Source organism: Patagioenas fasciata, chromosome 1 (genome assembly GCF_037038585.1).
Source record: "Patagioenas fasciata isolate bPatFas1 chromosome 1, bPatFas1.hap1, whole genome shotgun sequence".
Lineage (NCBI taxonomy): Eukaryota > Metazoa > Chordata > Aves > Columbiformes > Columbidae > Patagioenas > Patagioenas fasciata.
This window is the reverse complement of record NC_092520.1, coordinates 201,089,910-201,111,120: the sequence shown is the minus strand read 5'-3', so window position 1 is coordinate 201,111,120 and position 21,211 is coordinate 201,089,910. Positions and strand designations below refer to the sequence as shown.

Sequence of the window (21,211 nt, the reverse complement as noted above, 5' to 3'; positions counted from 1 at the left end):
TTTATAAGCTTATGAGACTGCTCCAGCTTATGAATGCTGGGGTAATGGAGCATAGCTTTGGAAATGCAAAGTGTAGCACCACCCTGATAAAAGCAATAGTTGCATTTTGTGAAGAGTAGTCTTCTAAATCAAGATGGCCGTGACAATGACATTTTAAGTAAGACACTCTTATAAAGTTTTCTAATTAGAAGGCCCATGGTTCTTCTAGATGCAATTTGAGACAACTTACCCTGTCTCAGCAGGTAATACTACATCGTTCAATCTGTCATCAGCCTGACAACACTGGACCACAAACATTGTGGCCCCAAATGAAGCAGCATAACCATTGCAGTTTAGTACTTACAGGGGAATAAAGCTGGTACAAAACCTCTCAGGCTAGAGACTAAATTACTACCTCAATCTCAGCTATAGTCTCACAGTCTCTCCAAGGGATTGCTTTGCTTGCACTAGTAAAGCAGCACAGCTTTGCACCTCCAGTTCATTTTCTTTTTCCACTTAAATTTGGGAAAATCACATGACAACCCTCTAGTTTGGTAAGGAAAGGCAAGGAAAAGAGGGCGTTTAGCACAAGAATGAGATGCTAATGCTTGTTTTCCAGATAGCTCCTCATCTTAAATTCTTCTTGTGGCCTTCCCACTGGTTTTGACACACTGCAGATCTGCCACACGAGGTAATTTTAGACTGCTACTTGGGTGGTCTACAGTAGTTGGACTAACACTGGATCAAGTAGCTATCAAAGATCGGTACATATGACAATCAGCGTGACAGAAAAACACATACTAATTCCTGTGGATCAGATACTAAGAATTTAACTCCACCAATACAAAGCTTCACTAGTTGCCAAGCTACTGAAACTTGCAGGAAACTAATCCCTTATTACATCCAGTGGTACTCAATGTCAGAAAGCTACTTATTCTGAGTATACTACTCTGCCTTAAGACTTGCAAAACTGTTTGAGTCCTATTAAGGCACACTGAGTATGGCTAGAACAGTCTTCAAAAGCATATGTTTGAAGAAACATGAAATACTGCTGCACTCAAGCTGCATTTCTACCTTTGAATAAGAACAACTGTATGACTCCGCATCAGTAACATGCTAGGAGACAGTGCTTCCATACTTGACCACAGGAGTGCAGGAAATTCGTTGAGCCTGTGGTTGTTCCCTACTCTTATTATAAACCTCCCTCCAGACAAGTCACAGTAAGAAGTTTCAGCAGAGATAAGGAACCTTTTTTGTCTAACACTTAATAACCACACAAATACAGCAGCTAAGTTTTGTTTGTTTCCAAGATTGCACACAACATGAACACTTGCTTAGTCTGAGACAGGCCCAGCTTCAGCTGCAGTTCTGGGATGCTGGAGCCCATGGCTCAGTAACTTCCTCGCTCTAGCACAGCCAAACTCTCAGGAAGTAGCAGTGTTTTCCCCTCAATTTCTTCCTAGAGATCCTCATTGTGCTTATATTGCCTGCACCTTAACATTGACTGAGAACACAGCTTAATATTGCCCTCCAAAGCAACCATAAGTTCATCAGAAAGACTATTTCAAATAACAAGGTCATTCTAGGAGAAAACAAATCACCACCCCACTTCACTACCTAAAGGTTATACCAGTGTGCTGGACTTGGTACAAATTCCTACTAATCCTGGGATTAGCAGGGCACACAACAATTTTAAGACTTGCTCCTTTAAGTGAAGAACTCAACTGTTAAGAATTGTAGAACCAGCCAATAACTTGTTTTCCTTCTAGAGCAAAACCTTACTAGTCTCAACCTTTTCAGAAAAGCTCATGGTAACACGAAGCCTGAAGCAATGTGCTAAGGGAGCTCCTGCCCTGTCCTGCTGCTGTTCAAGCCTTGAACAGTCTTTCCACATGCAGGTGGATAAACCGATCAGCTGGCAGTCACCAAACTTGCTCTACTACATGCAAATAATGCATATTCATTTGACTAATGACTACCACAGATACTTTTTTTTTTTTAAATTTGATCTTAACTCAGAACTCTTGCAGTCAGGAATTCTTCACTAAATACCCAGCTATTAAATTACCAGCCACCTCTGGAAGAAGCAAGCCTATTCAAAGTTTTACCCTCTTCCAAAAAATAAACTAATTAAGTCCAAAATCCTGTGAAAACTTAACTAATTTACAGTTGAGAAGATCTAGCATTTCCCTTATATTTCTAGGTTATCATTTCAGTGAATCCAAAATTGTCTTGCCACCTACAACTGCAGGTCAATCCAGGAGTGCTTTCCATACTCTTAAAAGGTTTTGAAATTTTTTTTAGTATGCTTGACTCTAAGCAGTAACTGCACTAGCCAACTGCCTGTAAGAGTTGCCTCTCAAAGTTATTTAAAAACTGCATCTTTGCTAAGAAAAAACACATCTAATTTCACTAATGGTTAAACCCTGCAAGTATCCATTGTCCCTGCACCTGCTTCTTTCTACTCCTGTTCAGGCAGGAGCAACTGCGATGTCAAGGCAGTGAACATTTACATCAGAAAAACACCCATTACAATCAGGCTTATGCTAGAGCCATTCTTCTCTTGTACTTCCCACATGATCACTTGCACCATGAAAAAAAGGATGGCACAGAAGCAAGAATGAACAGCTGTGAAAAGGTGCAGGATCATCTTTCAGCATGAGCACCACTTCAACTGTTTCAACTATGGCATTAATGCATGCTCAGATCTATTACACTGCTAATATCTCTCTCCTTTCTCCCCGACATACCCTTGAACTCTTGTCAGTCCCTTTATAAGGCTAAAGGTAAACAACAGTGTTTAAGTAACAGGTCTTAGCAAAAGCAAAGACCACATATACAAGCACATACAGGCTACCATGGCAAGTCAGAACCACAAGTCTAACTGCTGGAGAATGTCCAGCCAATCGAAATGTCCTTAATAAAAGAACTGTAGTTCAGTAGAATTTTTTTTTTCCTGGTAAGCTACATGCCTACCTTTCCCTAGTCTCCCTCACCTATAGCTCCTTTCCTTCCCCTCACCTTCCAGATTAAGACACAGCTTGCATCAGACTGGCCCTTGGGCAAATCCCATTCCCTGGGGTTTCAATCTCGAAGTAGCATGCGCATTTAACTCATCTCCTGCAGCAGAAGTAATTCAAAATGCATTAGACACTGTTTTGAGATTGCACTGTAACACCACTGGAGTCACTGCTGCTTTGAAGAAAACCAACACAGCTTCCCTGAGAACACCTAATACAATAACCTTGAAGCAAACAAAAAAATCCTGTGAGCTCATTAAAACTTGCCTTTATTTCTATAGCTTCATAAAAGCATAGAGACACCTCAGTTCAAGTACTGCTACAATAAGCCATCAGCTATACAAACAGTTTTTAAGGTAGTTCACGTCTTGGTTTTCAAAGCAAAATCTGGTATTAATGTAACCTACCTAAAAAGGGGCTTTAAAAATTAAAGCTCTAGCTGTCATAGTTTAGCTCTTGATTTGCAGGTATTCTACATAAACTACTCCCTATTCTATAATTACGGAACACATGCCCAAATGCAAGTACTAATAAAATAGATACATGTTTTTTCCACATCTTCGGTTCAAATTCATATTCTTCATTCAACACGTCTGCAACGAAATACAATGTCAAGTTCCAAATCAATCTGTTCTGTATCAAAAGAATCACTGTACACTGAAAGCCTCTCTGGAAGGTTCCATTACAAAGGCAGTATTTACCTTGTGTCATACTATGCCTACACAACAAAAATCAGTAACCCAGTCACTTAGATGTTTGGTCAACAAAGCAACTTCTTCCTCACAATACCATTTCCAGTAAGCTTTTTTTTTTTTGAGGGGGGGAAAAAAAAAGAAAGCCTCATAACCTCTAGGACTCGAGAATACTGCTCTTTACAGTAGTCTGCCAGTAACAAAATTGGCCAGTGCAATGCTCAGCTGAGAGCCACCATCTGACAACTAAAAAAAGGGGGCTGTTCTTTTAGGAAGCAGCATTTATGCCCTAAAACCTAGGCTCAAACGAGACTCCAAACTTTCAAGACCTTCACACTGTGTCATCTTTAATTACTGTCTCCTCCACTTCTTCCCTGGTATCCTTTATATAACCTACAAAGGAAAAATGTAGCACTATTAGATGCTTCCAATCCTGTTCTTCTGCCCCTCCTCCCCCGACAACACAGAGCTGCCCCGCAGGCTGTATCTGCAACTAATAGGGACTACTTACAGAAGCTCCCAAGTCCCCTGTCGGTTCTTATGTAATGAGACTCCACCTCACCATATTACTTACGTAACACGTATTAAGTAGCGTCTATTATACAGGAGTCTTCTCGGTTAGTCATATACTCAGTTACTTTCATTCCCGTAGTTTTCACACAACACATTCACCAAATATTCAAGCCATATCCCCTACGAGGTTACTACTGTGAAGGAAAAAAAAATGTTCACATCCATCTGTGGACAGATTAAGAACAGAAAGTGCTAGGAAGCATTTTGAAATGGAACAAACCACCACCCTTAAAGCATTAACTGTTAGCTTGTCCGCTGGGTTACATGCGGAGGCTAATTTTACACCCTGCCATACAAGAACAAAACACAGGAACTAGCACCGAATTGCTTTGAAAATATGGGAACCCCACCCAAACAGTAACACGAATTGCATTCTTTAAAGAAGAAAAAAAAAAAGTGTTAAACTGGAAAACGCAAGTTTTTCACTTCCTCTGTCAGAATATTGAAATTAAAAGAGACCCGGAAAACATATCTGCCAAACTTCCAAGCCTACCCAGACTTGTATGACAAGTCCATTTTCCTATGAACCTCAGAAAGTAAGACATAGTACATCTTTACTATATTTGCATACCACAGTTCTCATTTTCACCACGTATATACTTAAAACCCTGTGTGAAAGATGCAGGCCATCCACAGCCTAACTTTATAATACATGTCGTATCACCCCACGGAAAACCTCAATGCCTACAACAGGATCCAACAACATACACAATTATATCGATCCGTCTCTCCATACAGAAGTTCTGTTCAAATAGAATGAAGTAACTAAGTGCTCGCAGTTTTTTCCATAGCCCCCCCCACCCTGAACCGCCAGCAAAGCAACACTGGAAATGCGACGACCAGGTTGTCAGAACAGCTCCACAGAGCCCGCGCATTTCCTCAGCCGTTTTAATGAGGTTATTTTAAACATCGCTTAAACCGACTTTTTCGGTAAGTTAAGAACCATTGAACTATTCCGGGGAACCTGACTTACAGACACCAGTACTCTGACACAGGAGCAGGGGAGCCGGGCAGGAAGGCCCAGCCGCACCGCCCGCTCCCACGGTCAGGCCAAGCGAGGGGGAACTTTCCCTGGCGGCGAGTAGAGCCTCACGCAAAGAGGGGGCGGAATGGAAAGCTTTCCCCCGAGAGCAGCTACACCCTAGAGATGGGTGGAGAATGAGAAGCGAGAACCTTCCTTAGCGGCAGCTACGCCCTCGTGCATAAGGTTAATGGGGGAAGGGAAACGGGAACGAACGCAGCACCGACAGCATTGTGCGGGGAGGGGGAGGGAAACACGGACTCTCCCAGGCAGCTGGCGCCTCAGCCAGCTTGGTCTGCAGCCAAACCCCACAAGAATGCAACGCGGTCACATGACCTCCGGCGGACGTGCAACTCCCTTCCCTCTCCAGGGAGACCCTGCGCCATCTTGTACTGACGCAGTTACAAAAGCAGGCACGAGTTGCTCCTCTCCCGCTCTTCCCCCGGTCCTCTCCTCACAGCCCCGGCTCTGTTTGGGAAGGAGAGGCTAATGCCCGGTCCTGCTTTCCTTTTCACCAGCTCTCCAGGGATCCCCCGCCCGTGAAGTCCTCCCTCGCGCTGAGATCATGGCGCCCGTTTTCTCGCTTTGCACCAGCCTCCCCCGGCAGCTCCCCAACCCTGCCCAGCTGCGGCTGCCCCTGCTGCAGGATGATGTCAGCGCCAGCCAATCAGAGCGTGCCAGGCTACCCCAGCCGGCCTGGCGATTGGCTCCCGCGCAACCCCCTCCCCACTCCTGACTCAGCCTCCGCCGCGGTTCGCTGCGGATACGCAGCCAAGGCACAAGTGGGGGGAGGGGAATAGGAGGGGAACTAAAAAAAAAACCCTAACAGAAAACCGACAACCAAACCCACCAAGACGCCAGCCGCCATTTCGCGCAACAACAGGCAGAACCCGAGCGAGCAGCCCCAGCCAAACGCCCTAAGGAGAGAGAGAAAGAAAGACAAGAGACACACGCACAGAAGAGTTAGACAGGAAAAAATACCCATAGACTCCGCCATGATCACAAGACGTTTAATCTCCCCCCTCCTCCCTCAGACTCAGTGCCCCATTACAGCCGCCTCCTCTGCGTCCAACCAGCTAGCAGATCCCTTCACCTCGGCTCCCTCCTGCCGCAGCAGCAGCTGTTTAGAGCCCCAAACTCTCTGTGCTCAAGGTGTGGGGGGACGCTAGTCTATGGCGCTGCTGCTAACTGCTTCTCCAGTCACCCGCTTGTGGCGGCTCCATCGAGACACGGTAAGAGCTGCCAGCACAGCTTTTATCTGGTGCCCCGAGTTTGCGCACTGAAGGAGGCTCGCTCAGCCCCTGGTGGGCGTCGAATGAAACCCCAGCCGCCGCCTCCCCTCCCTCAATCAGCCGTATCGCTGGAGGGGTTGAAGCCGGGCAGGGGAGGCAGGGCGGTGTGCGGGCAGACGGGAGCTGGCGCGGAATATGGCGAACGGCAAAGGAGCTCGGTACGAACGGCGGAGGCTACGCCTTCCCCGGAACGCCGAGCGAGCCTTTCGCTTTGCCAGCTCCCGCTGGTCCGGATAAAAGCAGACCATACCTGCTCCCCGAGTGCCGTTCCCTAAAGGGGAAAACTAAGTTCGTTCGCTGCTCGGCTCGTTCCCTGCAGAAAAGAAACGCCTTCAGCTAGCGCTGTCCCCCTCGCTTTAAGAAAATAAACCCTCCCTCACTTGCCTTAAACGCTTCGGGGAAGATTCCCAGCCTCAAGTGCCATATTGATGGGAGAGATTCCGTGAGAACCTCCACATCGCCCTGAACCGGTCTCCGACAGAGCTCCCCCTCCCTCCCCCTTTCTCGCCCCCCTCTTCCCCGCCCCTCCAGTAAGTTCCTCTGCGTGTGTGAGATCCGGTGGGTCTGCCCGGCTTTTCGCGTATTTTGTGGCAAAAATTTACCCCTCGGGTTGAGACTCATAACGAATAGGTGTGCTGAGAGTAAGGACGGTCGTGAGGACGCAGCCGGAGGTGGGGGGGGGGGGGAGAGCAGCTGAGGAAGGAGTTCTGGAGTTTCCGCCTCAGAGGATGCAGTTCTGAGTCAGACGTTCTCCCGCCCGCGTTCGGTCCCACAAGAGCCTGGGACGGAACCCCTGCCCCTCCCCCGCGGTCTGCGCCTCCGGGGCTGCGGATCGCCCCCGGCACGAGCCCCAGCTGCAGCCGCCCCTCCTCCGCTGCCCTACTTCCCTCCACCCCTTCTCACAGCCCCCCTGCTCAGCCCCTGCCGCAGTCTGGTGTCTCGGCCGCGCCCAGACCCGCGCCGCTCGCCGTAACGTGCAAACCGCTGTTGCAAAATGGACACTGAGGGCTTGGCGGGCGCAAACTGCGCTCCAGCCCATAAGCAAAATGGCGGCTGTTTGGCTTCGCCTTGGTAACCCTGCCCCTGCCAGGCGGGGCGGGTGAGCCCCGTGCAGTGGGAGGGAGGGGAGAGCCGACGCCATTTTCCCAGAGAGAGGCAGTGACATAGAAGGGAGCGTAGGAGGCTGAACGGAGGGAGACACGGGAGCAGCGGCGGCAGCAGCGGGGTTTGTACATAGGTCCCAAGGCAAAGGCGCTTCTGAGCTGGTCCCTGTAGGGCTCTGAGCACTGAGCTAGGTTTGGGGGGAGGGGGGGTCTCCTCTTTCTTTCCCTTTTCTTTCTTTTACCAGAGCCTACTGGGGGTTCAGTCCTGCCTAGAGTAGGGATATCCGCAGTGGGGCTGTTGCATTGTTTTGGTTGGGATAGAGAAGGGGCTCAGCTGAGGGGTCCTGCTGCCTGGCCTGTGACCATTACAGGTGAGTCTTTGGTTATTACCAGCGTATTCTGCTGTGGGTGCTTGGGGGGGGGAGGGGGTGGTAGAAAGAGAGTGAAATGCGACGGGAACGTCTCCTTACCTCCAGTACGAGTATAGCTCCCTTCTACCCCGAAATACGTTTAAATTCTGTTTAAGTTGCCTTTAATTTGCTTTTCCTTTTGTGGCGTTTGGTTAAAAAATGGCAGGCTGTCGCTATATCTTGTGAATATGGCGGGTTACTGTAGCTGGAGGAGCTGAGGAGAATTTTTTGGCAGTTATGCCAGATTTATGCATTATGCTTGGAAAAAGAGCCAAGAGGGGCTATTATGTGACAGCATATGCTTCGTTAGACTGGTGGTTTTATGAACGGGTTTGTGTGTTATTGGGGCTGCGTATTGAGTTTTATGAAGCTGAGAGAAACCCATTCTCTTCCTCCATCCTGTATATTTTTGCTTTGTGGTGCTAAAATGGCTCGTTATAGGCCTAATCTCTCTGCCTTCCACACCCCCGCCTCCTTTCCTCCGTCCCTGCTAATATCTCCGCTCCATGGTGTAGCCTGGACAAACGAAAGCAGTCCTCAGGAGTTTCTTTGCCAATTTAAAAGGGGATCATTCTCTCCACCCCCTTTCTTGAGGTTGTAAGTAGTTATATTGGTGCATCCCTTTCTTGCTTTAGTTCCTGCAGCCGGTATCCGTGTTCCTTGGGCGGCATATTTCAGTCTTTTTCTTAAAGAAATGGATTTTGGTAGGGCAGACCCTATTGCTGCAGACACAGAGAGGAGAAACAAACGGTTCACTGTTTAGTGCTAAATAGGGTGAGAAACATAATATAGCCTGATTTATAAAGGTCCTGTATTCCCCCATACTCAGCCATTAGGGAATGTGCAGTGGCTAAAATCCCTGAGGTCCCCAAAATGGTACGTACTACGTGTCATTAAAAGCAGAAGTTTAGTGCTGCATCTAGATTTAGGAATGTTTTCGTCCGTATATTTATAGTATGTTAAAGGAATAATAACGAAACGTTTTTGTCATTCAGGGCTCAGATCAGAGAAAAGAAACAGGTATCCATGGGTGTGCTTATAATGCATGATTAATTGATTATAATCGCTATACTTCTAGAGCTACTTTTCAAAAAATGTGGAGCAAATTTTTTAATTTCCCTCTTTTGTCCTTTAGAGATTCTAAAAATGGCGGCCTCAGGCTGATGTTGTGGTAATCTAATCAGCTCGGGTCCTCCACACCCCATGCAGTGCGTTTGTCTGCAGCGTATTAGAGTCTTATTAGGTTTAAATGAAAAGACTGTTCCCTCCAAATAATGTACAAAACATCTCTTGACTTTACTGCGATTTAAAAATGCTGTGTTCCAGCTGATTAATTTTATTGGTTATGTGTGTGAAAGGCAAGTGAACGAGACCACTCTTGTCGGGGAGAAGGGGGGTGGAAAGAGGTAACAGACTCGAGCAGCTTCTTTGAGGGGTGTGTATAGGTTGCTGTAAGTACGTCGGTTTAACGATTTGGAAAAGCTGTGTTTGTCATAGATACTGTACATCTGTCTATCTTATCAACGACATAAAAGCAGTAATATTTATCAGAATAAGTAGTGAATTAAGATCACTAAAACAGCTAAATTCTTTGTGGAATCACATTTGTGACCATCATGTTCACCTTCCAGGAAATACCTTTGCTGGACATTGGGGTAGTAATTCAATGTATTCATAGTCTGAGAATACTGGAAGAATTTAATACTTACAGAAATAATGCATGCGAGATTATAACCTGTTACTTTATTAAGATGCAGAATTTCTTCTGCCACCATGTAATCCTGGTCTTATATTTTTTTTCCTTCAGTTTATTTTGTATATTGCTGTATAAATTGTGTATGTGGTAATACGCATACAAATACTGAGGGAAAGTGCAGTCCCTAACCTCTAATTTTTTTCCTAAATGAAATATGAACCTTTTAGTATCACCACTATAAATATGTTCAAGTGGGGGGAAGGGAGGTCACAAGGATTTATTATTTGGTAGTTGGTGTAGTATAGTCTGATACAAACTATGGAGGCTGCAAACTAGATGTTTTAAGCAATTAAAAAAAAAAAACCTCACTTTTTTCTTCTTTGTATGCCTGTTTTTAATCTTGTCCTTGGATTAATGAGGTATGAATTCCGGTTGTAGTATAGCTTTGGAACCTTCTGGATTTAAACGATCAAAAGCGTGATATTGAAATGGCAAAACTGTCTTCAGTCTCTGAAGAATTTTAGTTTAGGTACCATTCAGAAGCACTGATATGTGGTTTAAGGTATACCTGAAGTTGAACAAGAGTTTTAGAGTGTTGGTAATGCGTACCTCTCATGTGTTTTGAGGCCGGAGGCTGAGTGATTTCACCCACCAAGTGATGCGTTAATAGTCCAGTACTGCATGCTTCCATCATACCTTCTTTATAGATTTGATTTTTTTTATTTTTTTTTTTAAATAAGACATGTCTTACTCTGTAAAAAGTGCATGAATAAGATTCTGAGAAGTGTATGTATAGGACTTTTTGGAAACTTTTTGCCTTTTTCTTTCCTTTCCCTGGGTTTAAAGCTCTTGAGAGTAGTTTTTTTTAATATTATGACTTAGTGCTACACAGCTCTGCAGTCTAACTCCATGGCCTCAGTCATGTTCTCAAGCAGGCATCTGATTCAAGATTAAAATAAAATAATTTTATACACTTTACAAAAAGTATTCTTGGAGGTGAAAATTGAAATAAACCCAAAGATTGGGATACTCACAGTCATATTTTACAGCTTGTCTTTACAGATTGCATGTTTTATGCACTGAAAACCTCTTGGGAATTTTGACATCTTCCAGAGTTTTCCTGTATGAGTTCTAGTGAGTCAGTTTGCATTTGTGACTCAGTTTCTCCATTCGTAAAAACAGATCTGTGATCTGTTTTAAAGAGACAATATTACAAAGGAAATTCTGCATTTATTTTTTAACACTGACATCGATGTGTTAAAGCATATTCGTAAAAAAATGAATTACTCCACGCGAATAAAAACTTCTTGAAAGAGGGAAGGTTAGAAATCTAAATTTCTTTTTTTTCAAGAGACATTTCTGATATACAAACATTGTGTTACAAATGCATGACTACAGTTCTAAAACTGTTTGTGTATCTTCAAGCTTTACGTATCTGAAGGGAAAATCTGTTTAACTGTCACTTAGCCTTTTAGGTGATGTTTTTTGCCACCTGGGAGATTTCAGAGGGGAAATAATACTGACTTTTTAGACTATATCTAGGGAAACTTTCTCTTAGCAGCAAAATTCAGATTACTTTTAGGAGTTGCATTACCTCATATCTTTAATACAGTTTCAACACACACAACTGTTAATATTCTGCAGGAAATCAACAGAAATACAGAAATCAGTGTCACACTGAAGGCTGCAGTGTCTGTCTAGTCCTGATCTCCGTTTGATTTAAGGACAGTCTTAATTTTGCATACTTGCTAATACTAATTTTAGTAAGGACTATTTGTGGGACTTAGTTAAGGGGTGGTGTATGTAATTGTAACATTGTTCTAAATAGATTAAGATAAATGATGGTTTAATGAAGTTATTTTGCTGTTTTTGTATAACGTTCTAACAAAATTGACTAAGGGGATGTGTAGATTGGGGAAGACATAAAATAAAACCCAATTTGGGCTTCTAGAGATGTCCTAAGGAGGTCCATCTGTGTTATTTGCCTTGTGACTTTCATACAAATGAGCATTCGTGAGTCTCTCAAAAGCAAATTTTGCTGGACAGTGTTTTTGGAACAGGTACAGTGTTTAAATGTTTCCACTGTGCAAATAGTAGTTTTGATTTATTGCTAAGAAAGAAAATTAAGGCGTCTCGGTGGGGAAGAAGTTTCAGCATATGCAGAATGTGGATTAAGAAAAAAAACATTCTTTCAAATTTTGGATTATTTGAAATATTGATTGCAGTGGGCTTTCGAATGGCAAGATGAATATTTCAAACTACGTCAGGGTTTGCATTTTCTTACCAACCAAAGAATTGTACCTACAAAAGATAACCTAGTCTCTTTGGGGATCCACAGTTCTGCTCGTGACCTTCATGTGACAAAAAAAGCCTGCTATAATTGCATTGAAAGACAAAACTGTTGTTACCTTTAAGGCATAACAAACGAGTTATTTAAAAGAAACCTTGTCAAGGTTCCATATGCTTGCTAGGAGATATTGAGATTATTTTTAGTTCCTCCTACAAAACATATTAATGTGGTACTAATGAAACAGGCAAGATTTTAAACTCTTCTGGTTGTTAGAAAATTTTAATGGTTATCTGTAAACCTTTAAAGATGATTTTGTTGTACAAAGTAGATATATTTTGTAATATGCCTAAGCACTTTCTGGTATTTATTTTTTTTAATTAAAATAAAGGGTAAGAACTATGGTAAATCACAATGTCCCCTCAAGTTACATATTTCAAAAGTACAAATGAAGAATATATTGAAGTATCACACAGATTGCATTCAGTGCAAGTAAAAGGTATTTGTTTTGCATGTTTTGTTGAAAGGGTGCTATCTCTCTTTTCACATGATAATTCATACACTGCTTACATGGAGATACAGTGTCATAAAACTTAGGTGAGACTTGCAAGGGACCAGCAGTTTTGCAAATCAGGCTAAGTATGGGAATGCCAAAATAGTATTGATCCTAATTTTAGAATTTTAAGCTAGCGTTTTCAATACGTGTAGATATTAAAAGGTTGTAGTGCAGGCTCAGGGTTAGAGAAGCTTTTTGAAATTTTATTCTCATTTATAGTTGTGTTTTGTGTATTGTTTTATGCCATCATCGTCTAGGTAATCATTCACTTTTATATCTGTATCTCAAAAATAAATTACCATGAAGTTCAAAGACAAGATGATAAGACTAGATTTTAATGACTTTATTGTAGTTAATATTACAACTTCAGAAGGAGGATCTATAATCTCTTGTTGGTTATTTCATCAGTCACAGAAAATGATGAAATTAATATCCTGTACTAACAGAGTGAAAGTTTAAAATGTATATAGGATGGTAAGTTTGGATATTTTTACCTTGAATATTTAAATGGGTTTGCTGTTCATTACTCTTTAACTCTTCTAGCTTGGCTGGATCTAAAGATACTTTTTCCTGTAACAGTGGATGATGCTCTTAACTTGGCTTGAGTAGACAAAAGGAGCTAACTCCTCATTAGTATGGTTATAATGGGGCTGTGTTTAAAACCACAGCACAAGTTAGATGATATTCCAAGTCTAGACAGTTAATCCTGTCTTAACTGTTGGCTTAAAGAAACTTTTCCAATGAGGAATGGTTTTAGTAGGTACTACTTAAACTGAAGTTGAAGATTTGAGAGTTACAGCAACTTACTTACAGATTTTTAGGAAGATGTAGGGATATTTCACCTCTCGTTTGGTTTCCAAACTTACATTTCTAGAACTGTGAAAGAGACATGAACACTTCCCTATAAAACTGATAAAAAATATAGTAGTTATTTTGCTGGTTATAAGGATAAGGATCCTCCCTCAGATGCTTTGCCATGTAATACAGTTAATTGCTGGGTTTCTTTGGTTAGAGCAGAAATGCTTCTTGGGAATCTTCAGTATCCTTCCGCATTTTTTTAATGAATGGCTGTAGTGGTTTTTTATAATGTTCATTCTCTACTGTTTCATTCTAATCATATTTTCTGTACTGGAAGCAATAAGAGACAAATGACATCTTCTTCTTTTTTTGATTCCTTCTGTGTGGCAGTAGTATTGAAAGTTAAAAGCTGTGTTTTGTGATTCCATTGCCAGGCAGAATTTTTGTTGTGTTTATTCTAAGATGACGTGTTTCATATTGTTATTACTACAATTAAAAATACATACTGAGATCTCCTTTGAAAACACAAAGATATGAAGCTACAAATCTAAATTTCGTAATGCAAATCAGTCAATACAGTTTTGGAAGAAAATTGCAATTGAAAATCAACTGTTTTTTTGTTTTCTTGGAAGTAGGAAAGATCTTTTGATCTTAAACCTCTGTATTTATTTGGCTGTCCTTGAACATGTCATAGTCCCCTCCATCTCTTTTTTCACCCTCTCTTACCCTCTTCTTCCCAAAATCTTAGTAAAGAGCATTGAAAAATTGCCAGGTTGTTACAGGGAAATATAGTCCAAGTTGAACTGTAGCTGGAATTACGTAAGAGTTCTTCTAAGTGCTCTAAAGAATTATTAAAGTTTCCATTTGAAAGAATGCAACTTTCTGACTTGTGATAAGATTCCTAGGCATAAGCATAGCAATTATGTGAATGTATACAAACTGCTTCCACAAGTAGGAGTGCTGTTGTACTAGTCATGTAAGTTAAATGCCACTGATAAGACAAGGGAACTAGTTTTTGGAATCTGCCAAAGTGAAAACATGTCAAAATAGAAATTTGTTCAATGTCAGATTTGAATTAAGTCAAAAAGAATTTGCGTCTTGTGTAGTACCTATCTAATATTTACAGTAGGTTCCAAGGTCTTATTTAGCAGCATTAAAACAAACAAACTTGAATTACTTTGATGTCATGAAATCAGCAAAATATGTTGATTGTTGAAAGCAATACCAGTATGTATTTGTAGCCGTATGTTTTCCCCCCAAAAAGCCACCTTGGAAGGAATATTGGGCCTTAAAATTTAGACCTTCCAGTGGCTGAATCAGCATGAGGTATACTGTTGGTTTTAATAAAAAATAAATATACTGAGCCCTTACAGTTGTAGATGCAACTTAGAGACCATTCTTACAGTGTGTAGACTATGTGTACTTGCAGAAACACTTTATTATTCTTGACAAACTTTCCAATATAACAACTTAAGGTAATAATATTTTCTTGGGGAATAATTGCTAAGTCACAGGAACGTTGTAGAAGTTCGATCAACAGTTATTTACAACTTTGTGATAGATAAAAACGTTTACAGTAAACCAGGAATGACTTAAAGCCAAGATGTTTTTACTGAGAAACTACTTTATTTGTTATCTTAACCTTTGAATTTCTGTTTAAGGGAATTTTATATCTTGTTTGTATTATATGCTAGTGTTAGGTAGCTAGTATATACTTCTCCAAGCAATAAGCAATATTGCTATCAAAAAGTTATTTTTTGTCTTGCTCTTCTTCATATGCTGTACTTGTTTTGTATTTTATAATTCCTTGACTCTTCAGCTCAAGTAATTGATCATTTTTGAATTGATAGGCCATTTTGTGGATGGTTTCTTTTAAAAGAAGTATGACAGGTGTTTAGTAATTTTACAGACATCAAGTGATTTGCAGCTGATTTTCAATTGTGGGGGTCGATTTCTGTAAATATAAAACCTAAAATCCGTAGGCATGGTGTTTTTCTGTGTATGTCTGCTTACTCTTTCTTTGATGGATTTCTGTTCAGTAACATAATTCTTGTTCTTTCTGTAACTGCATTTACCTTTACTTCCCTTCTACCACTCATTCTTTTTCTCTTCCTAGTCCGATATTTTGTCTAACTTCTACTGAGAGAAGAAAAAAAGGAGTGAAGAGAGAGAAGAGGTAAGGAGAAGTGTTCCATGTTTTAATGGACTGGCATAAATATTGGAGGAAGAGAGCTCACTTTTCATCGCTGCTTCAGGAACACACAAGAAGGGCATTTTTGGGCCAGGTAGTAAATGGAAGGTAGTCTATGGCCAGTGGAAACTAGCTCTTTATGATGGAAACTTAGGCAACAGACTGATTCTGGGCTTATACTTAAAAGGGCAGCTTTCTTTCCACTGACTGGCATTAGTGTAATGCGTGTAATGACCAGTATACTGAAGAATTGATAGTTACATTATGGAAACTCAAGTTTTTATGCATTAATCTGGAATACCATGGAGGAGGCAGAGTTTGTTTTATTATTTGTTGCAGATCCCAAACTCAAAGCCAGTTCATGAAGTTTGGCTGTCATTCCAAACATGACTAAGGTCTTTGTTGAATGTGAAGTCCTGTACTTATTGTATCAGGATCTTCTTAAGTATGATAATGAACTCTTCACTGTACTTGGTTTTGCTCTCTATTGGCACTGCATTAAAAGCAATGTAGTAGGAGGAGCCTTACTCTGTAGTTTGGCCGTAATAACTGTGTTTCTTACATGAATTGGTCTGATGACCAGTAGGTCTCTGCCAGTACAACCAATAACTTAAACAAAATTTGATAGATTTAGGAACTTTGTACCCTTGAGATCTCTGAAGCTTAGTGAAAATCCAGAAGGGGGTGGAAAGGGGCAGCTATGTGCAGTGTCCTGGGAGAAGCAGGGAGAGGAAGAGTCATGATTTTAGTAATCATCTGTTCTCTGTACTGACAACTGTCAGGTGTGTAACTCCAAATCAGGCATAGCACCAGAGCAGGTCTGTGGTTTTGGTTTTGTTTTCTGGTCTTGGGGTTCGTGACCGACAGGACATATGAGGAGGAGGTGAAGTGAACCTGGCTGCTGACAACATGTAGATCAGTGTGGATGGCATAGGAGGTTTTTGAGGGGCTTGTAGGTGAGGCCAAGAGCAGTTAATATTGTGATGGCAAAGATGTTGGGGAAGATACGGCTATGAGAGGGATGTAGGGAACCTTAGGTCAGTGGGAGTGTTTTGGCACAGACTACAAATACATAGGAAACTTTTTTTTTAAATAGTTTCTTCTGTGTGATTTGCAGGAGTTGGTCATTAATGGGTCTTAATTTGTATATTTGAGTATGCCTGCTGTCTCTTGCTTTTACCGACTCCCTTTTTAATCTCAGCACGAATTTGAAGTAGACTGTCAACTTCTCAGGTTACCATTAGGTTAGCAAAGAGCAGTAAAGGTCTGAATTTGGACTCATTCATTTGGACTCATAGCTGTGTCTTAAGCCTGCATATATCATACCGCAATGGTTTAACATTTGGAAGTTGGATATCCCCTCTGATCTCTTAGCAAAATCTATACCATGGTGGAACATGTTGGGGGAAATGAGCAAGAACTTCCCTGTGGGTAAGATAAGTCATTTGGTCATATATTCTGCTCCTAGATCTGATTAAAGATGTGTTATCTGCTTAGAAACAGCCAGCAATAAATACGTTGGAAGATTTTGTTATATGTATTTATGCTGCTTACATATATGCTGTGTATATTTTTTTTCCAGATTACTTTCTGTGTAGATATATAAGTACATAGACACACATGCTCACATAGAGTAGTTCGCTATTTGAAGGTTATCTAGAGTATACCATCAAAATGATCAGTTTCTATCACTAGTTTTCCAAATAACCTAACTATTGTATAGAGAAGTGCAGGTGCTCAGAGCGGTAGTAGAAAGCAGAAGTTTGGCAAAACATTTGATTTTTTTTTAGTAAAGTCTTTAAATGTTTTCTCCTGTCTCCCAATTAAACAAACAAACAACAAAAAGACAAGAAAAACCCCAATGAAAACCAAACAACCAATCCCACAGCTCCTTCAATTTATTTTTTAAATAAATTTTTTAAAAAAAGGAAGGAGAAAAAAAAGCTTGTAGGCAGGGAAGCAAAGTAGGAAAGCTCATTTTGCTGGCTCTGTGACAGTGTAGTACAGTAGTTTATATACTGGATTTGTGGACTACAACACACTGTATTGACAGGGCTTTTTTACTTAGAAATTTAGCCTATGTAGATTGTGTTAGGGCATAGGTGTACCAACTTTTCTAAGGTACATACATTCTTTGGAATTTCTTTGTAGAAAGGGTGGTTCCCATGACCACAGATTAAAATTGTCCTGTAGATCTGAAGGAAGGCATGACAAGAATTGCTTTTGCTAATGATTGCAAAATGTTTATACACATATGATGTAATCAGGGGGAGGGAAGAGGAAAGTATTTAGATTGCATGCTTGATAAAAGGCAACTTATGCATAGAAGATTTTTTTAAGGTATTTGTCTTCTAAATTCTGTTTTTCTGTGTTTTTTTTTTTTTTCCAATGTATGCAGTAGGCTTGATTTGTTGTCTCTCAATTACAAGGTACATAACTATGTCCCTGTGTGCTGCATCGAATACCAGCACTTCAAATCTGTTTTTATCCACCTCCTGTTTAAGGGGAAGGAAGGCATCAGCACACCTGGTAGAATATTTTCCAAGAATCAAAGAGAATATTACATTTTGGTCATCTGTCTCTCTTGCCTGAGACGATTTGTGTGAACAGCTAATACCAGGATCAGCAGAAGTCAGCAGAGGTCTGAAAGCAGTAGTATGATCTTGGAAATCTTGCCTGAAAGACCCTGTTGAGATGGGAAGCTGTAGTTAGTTTCAGAGTTATCCTGTGTGACTCTGGAGACAACCTAGACCCACAGTAGCATGAATTTTCTACTGGGAGCAAATAGAAGTTGGAGTTTTGGTGTGGTTTAGTGCTGAATGAGTACAGGTAGATTTCTTTTATGTTCAGATTGACTTAAATGGAATTAGCATCTTGTGCTGGTTGAACTGAAAGGTCTTGCTTGACTCAAGACAGTCATGCAACTAGTTTGTGTATTTTACATCTGAATGATTTTTACCCATAAGTCAGGTAACTGTTCTCTACCCCTCCTCTTCTTCCTTGGTCTTTGTGCGAGTAGAAGATAAACTGTACAGATCACTTTGTTTCAGCAATTCAGTCTGTTTGTTCCAGCAAGCTTCAAGTTGATTCCCTTAGATTTGTGAACATAGTTTAAAAATAAGTCTTTATGTTTACTGTGTGTATTCTGATACTTAAATACTGCTCTAAGAAATTGTTACTACATTTTTGCCTGTAGCCAAAGGGCGGGAGGCAGTTGTTTTACCAGTACTCTTAGTTTAGCAAGAGAGAGTTTCTTCTGTACTTGTGCTCAGGGGAAATAAGCTTGGCTTAAGCATGGGGTGAACTGCCCATTTCTCCATAGGCTGGGAAACACATACTGTAAATTGTCAGATGTTCGGGAGTGATAGTTATTCTCAAAAGTTTCAGTTACTCAGTTTACTAAATATGGGTAATTTATCACTTTTACTTTTTACATATTTTGTAATATGTAGTTAAAATTATATTATTTTGCCTTTAAGGAAAGACAGTTGGTGTATGTGGATAGATTGGAAGGTTTTGCTTTTTTTTTCCCTCTAGTTAGGTATATTTTGTATAGAGGCCTTGTGAAGATGCAGAGCAGATGCAGTATAGAGATGGTAATTTGGTTAGAATATTAATCTTTCTGTAGTGACATTAGTCAAGGACTTTAAAGTTGTATGCAGTAGTATGAAATCTAAGTAATTATTTATCTTAGACTAGCACACTTTCCTCTCATGAAATACTCGGCCTAGTTATAGGCTAATCTAATTATAATTAGTTTGTTGGTTTTTTTTTTTTTTTTCAGGTCTCTGCATTTAGGGAGGGAAGCCTTGGTAATTCTCTCTGCAAAAGCAGAGGTGGTGAAATCCCCAGGTCTTGAAACATCTAAACTATGTAACTGTTTTTTTTTTTTTTTTTTAATCTTGAAATTGAAGATGGGTGGTGACTGAGAGAGGCAATTGCCAGAGAAAATATTGAGGAACTTCAGGTTTATATTAATGTCATAAAAACAGGAACAAAAAGACTCATAATTTTTGTAATGCTTAGTTATGTAAGAAACTCGAACTGATTTAGTGATCAACTTACTAAAATTATTGCACCTTTCTTTGAATTCTATTCCTAACTTTTATAGTGGATTTTCTCCATAACTTTTAAATGCTTTTTGTCTTTAGCATCTATCACATGACAAGAGAATCTGGAAATTGATCTATGGGGAAGGAGAGACAAGGAATATGTGTAAAAAAGCTGACAGATGTACTAAGAAGAATAGCAAAATCAGATTTCATTAATTTTTTCCTCTTTGTTTTTTGTAGCATTAGGGCTAAATGTGGGTTAAACAAACAAAACCGGCAAAAAAACCCCGCAAACATATAAAACTATCTTGTTGTAATAAGTATTTATATTATATTGATACACTGATTTATTATGTGTGCTGCCACCACCTCTTATCTTTGATTTTTATGAAAAGTGTTGCATCGGCACACCCAGCTGTATAGGTTCTAGCAGGCTTCTTCTGATTCTTCTTCCCTCTCTCTTCTTAAAAAAGACTATATGTCTTGCAGATGTGAGCTAGCAATGTAGCATATAACCATGCGAGTTGTACCTTTCCCAGTACAGCAAGTACTGTTCTGTTTCTTCTGGTTTGAAAAATACACTTGATTATTAATGAAAGTAAAGGTAAGTCAGAGTTCTGTGATCAGTTTTTTATTGCTACTTTCTGTTTGAATGTAAGTACTGGGAACTTGGTTTCTGAATATAAAAGAAAATGCAAGTAAAAAACAGACAAACAAAAAACCCATAAAAAACCAAAAACCAAACAAAACCCACTTACATGGAAAATGCCATGGAAGAATTTGTCTGAACTCTTGATACTTAAAGAATGATTGATAGCTGGGATTATGAAACCTAGTTGGAGTCATCTGGACAGTTTGGCTAGACTTCAAGTTCTTATTTTTCAAGTGTACTTTCTGTCTAGGTGATCTGTCATCTGCTTGTTTCCTGCTACTGTTTTGTATATCTTCTGATTGTCCTTTAAGAAGCAAGTTGAAGGAGGGGAAAAAAGACATACTGATAAAGTAGGCCTGGAGATCCTTTCTGCTAACATCTGATCATAACTGGATTTCATTTTGAAAGTTTGGACCCTGTAGAATTAGATTCAAAAATACTGATTTGAGAAGATTACCCATTTACTTTCTGAGTGAAGAGTTGAGCCCTCTGTTTTTTTGTGTGGTGTTTCGTGATTTGTTTGGGTTGTGTGTATGTGTTTTTGTTTGTTGTTTTTGTTGGTGTGTTTGGTTTTTTTACCTCCTCTGTGTACCAGTGAAAAAGTGAAGTTTTTTCTTTTGCTGTCACACAATTGATCTTAGAAGGACATGGTAGAAAGAAAACATGTGGTCTTTGTTAGACCACAGAATAACGTTGTGTAAGTGGAATACCTCAGGGATAATATGTAACTTATTTTCTGTTGTTTAATGCATAAATGATGTTCTTTCTACAAAGCCACGCAAATTAATATTTTGGAATGTATTGTGCTCTTGTACTTCTCTTATTACAACACAATTCATTAAAAGAGTAGTGTTTCTGGTGTCATAAGTGAAGTGGATCCTGAGAAATA

General features: G+C 40.4%; 1 protein-coding gene across 3 annotated transcripts in view; it reads left to right on the top strand.

Moving 5' to 3' along the window:
* The first annotated feature begins 7,545 nt into the window (after window positions 1-7,545).
* KMT2E (lysine methyltransferase 2E (inactive)) overlaps window positions 7,546-21,211 on the top strand; it is a 65,685-nt gene continuing 52,019 nt past the window's right edge. The window contains exons 1-2 of one of the 3 annotated variants that reach the window (XM_065838062.2): window positions 7,546-8,051; window positions 15,544-15,603. The gene's annotated coding sequence lies outside the window, so the exon portion shown is untranslated. The remainder of the gene's footprint in view (window positions 8,052-15,543; window positions 15,604-21,211) is intronic. The other 2 variants (XM_071803440.1, XM_071803439.1) reach the window with 2 other exon arrangements.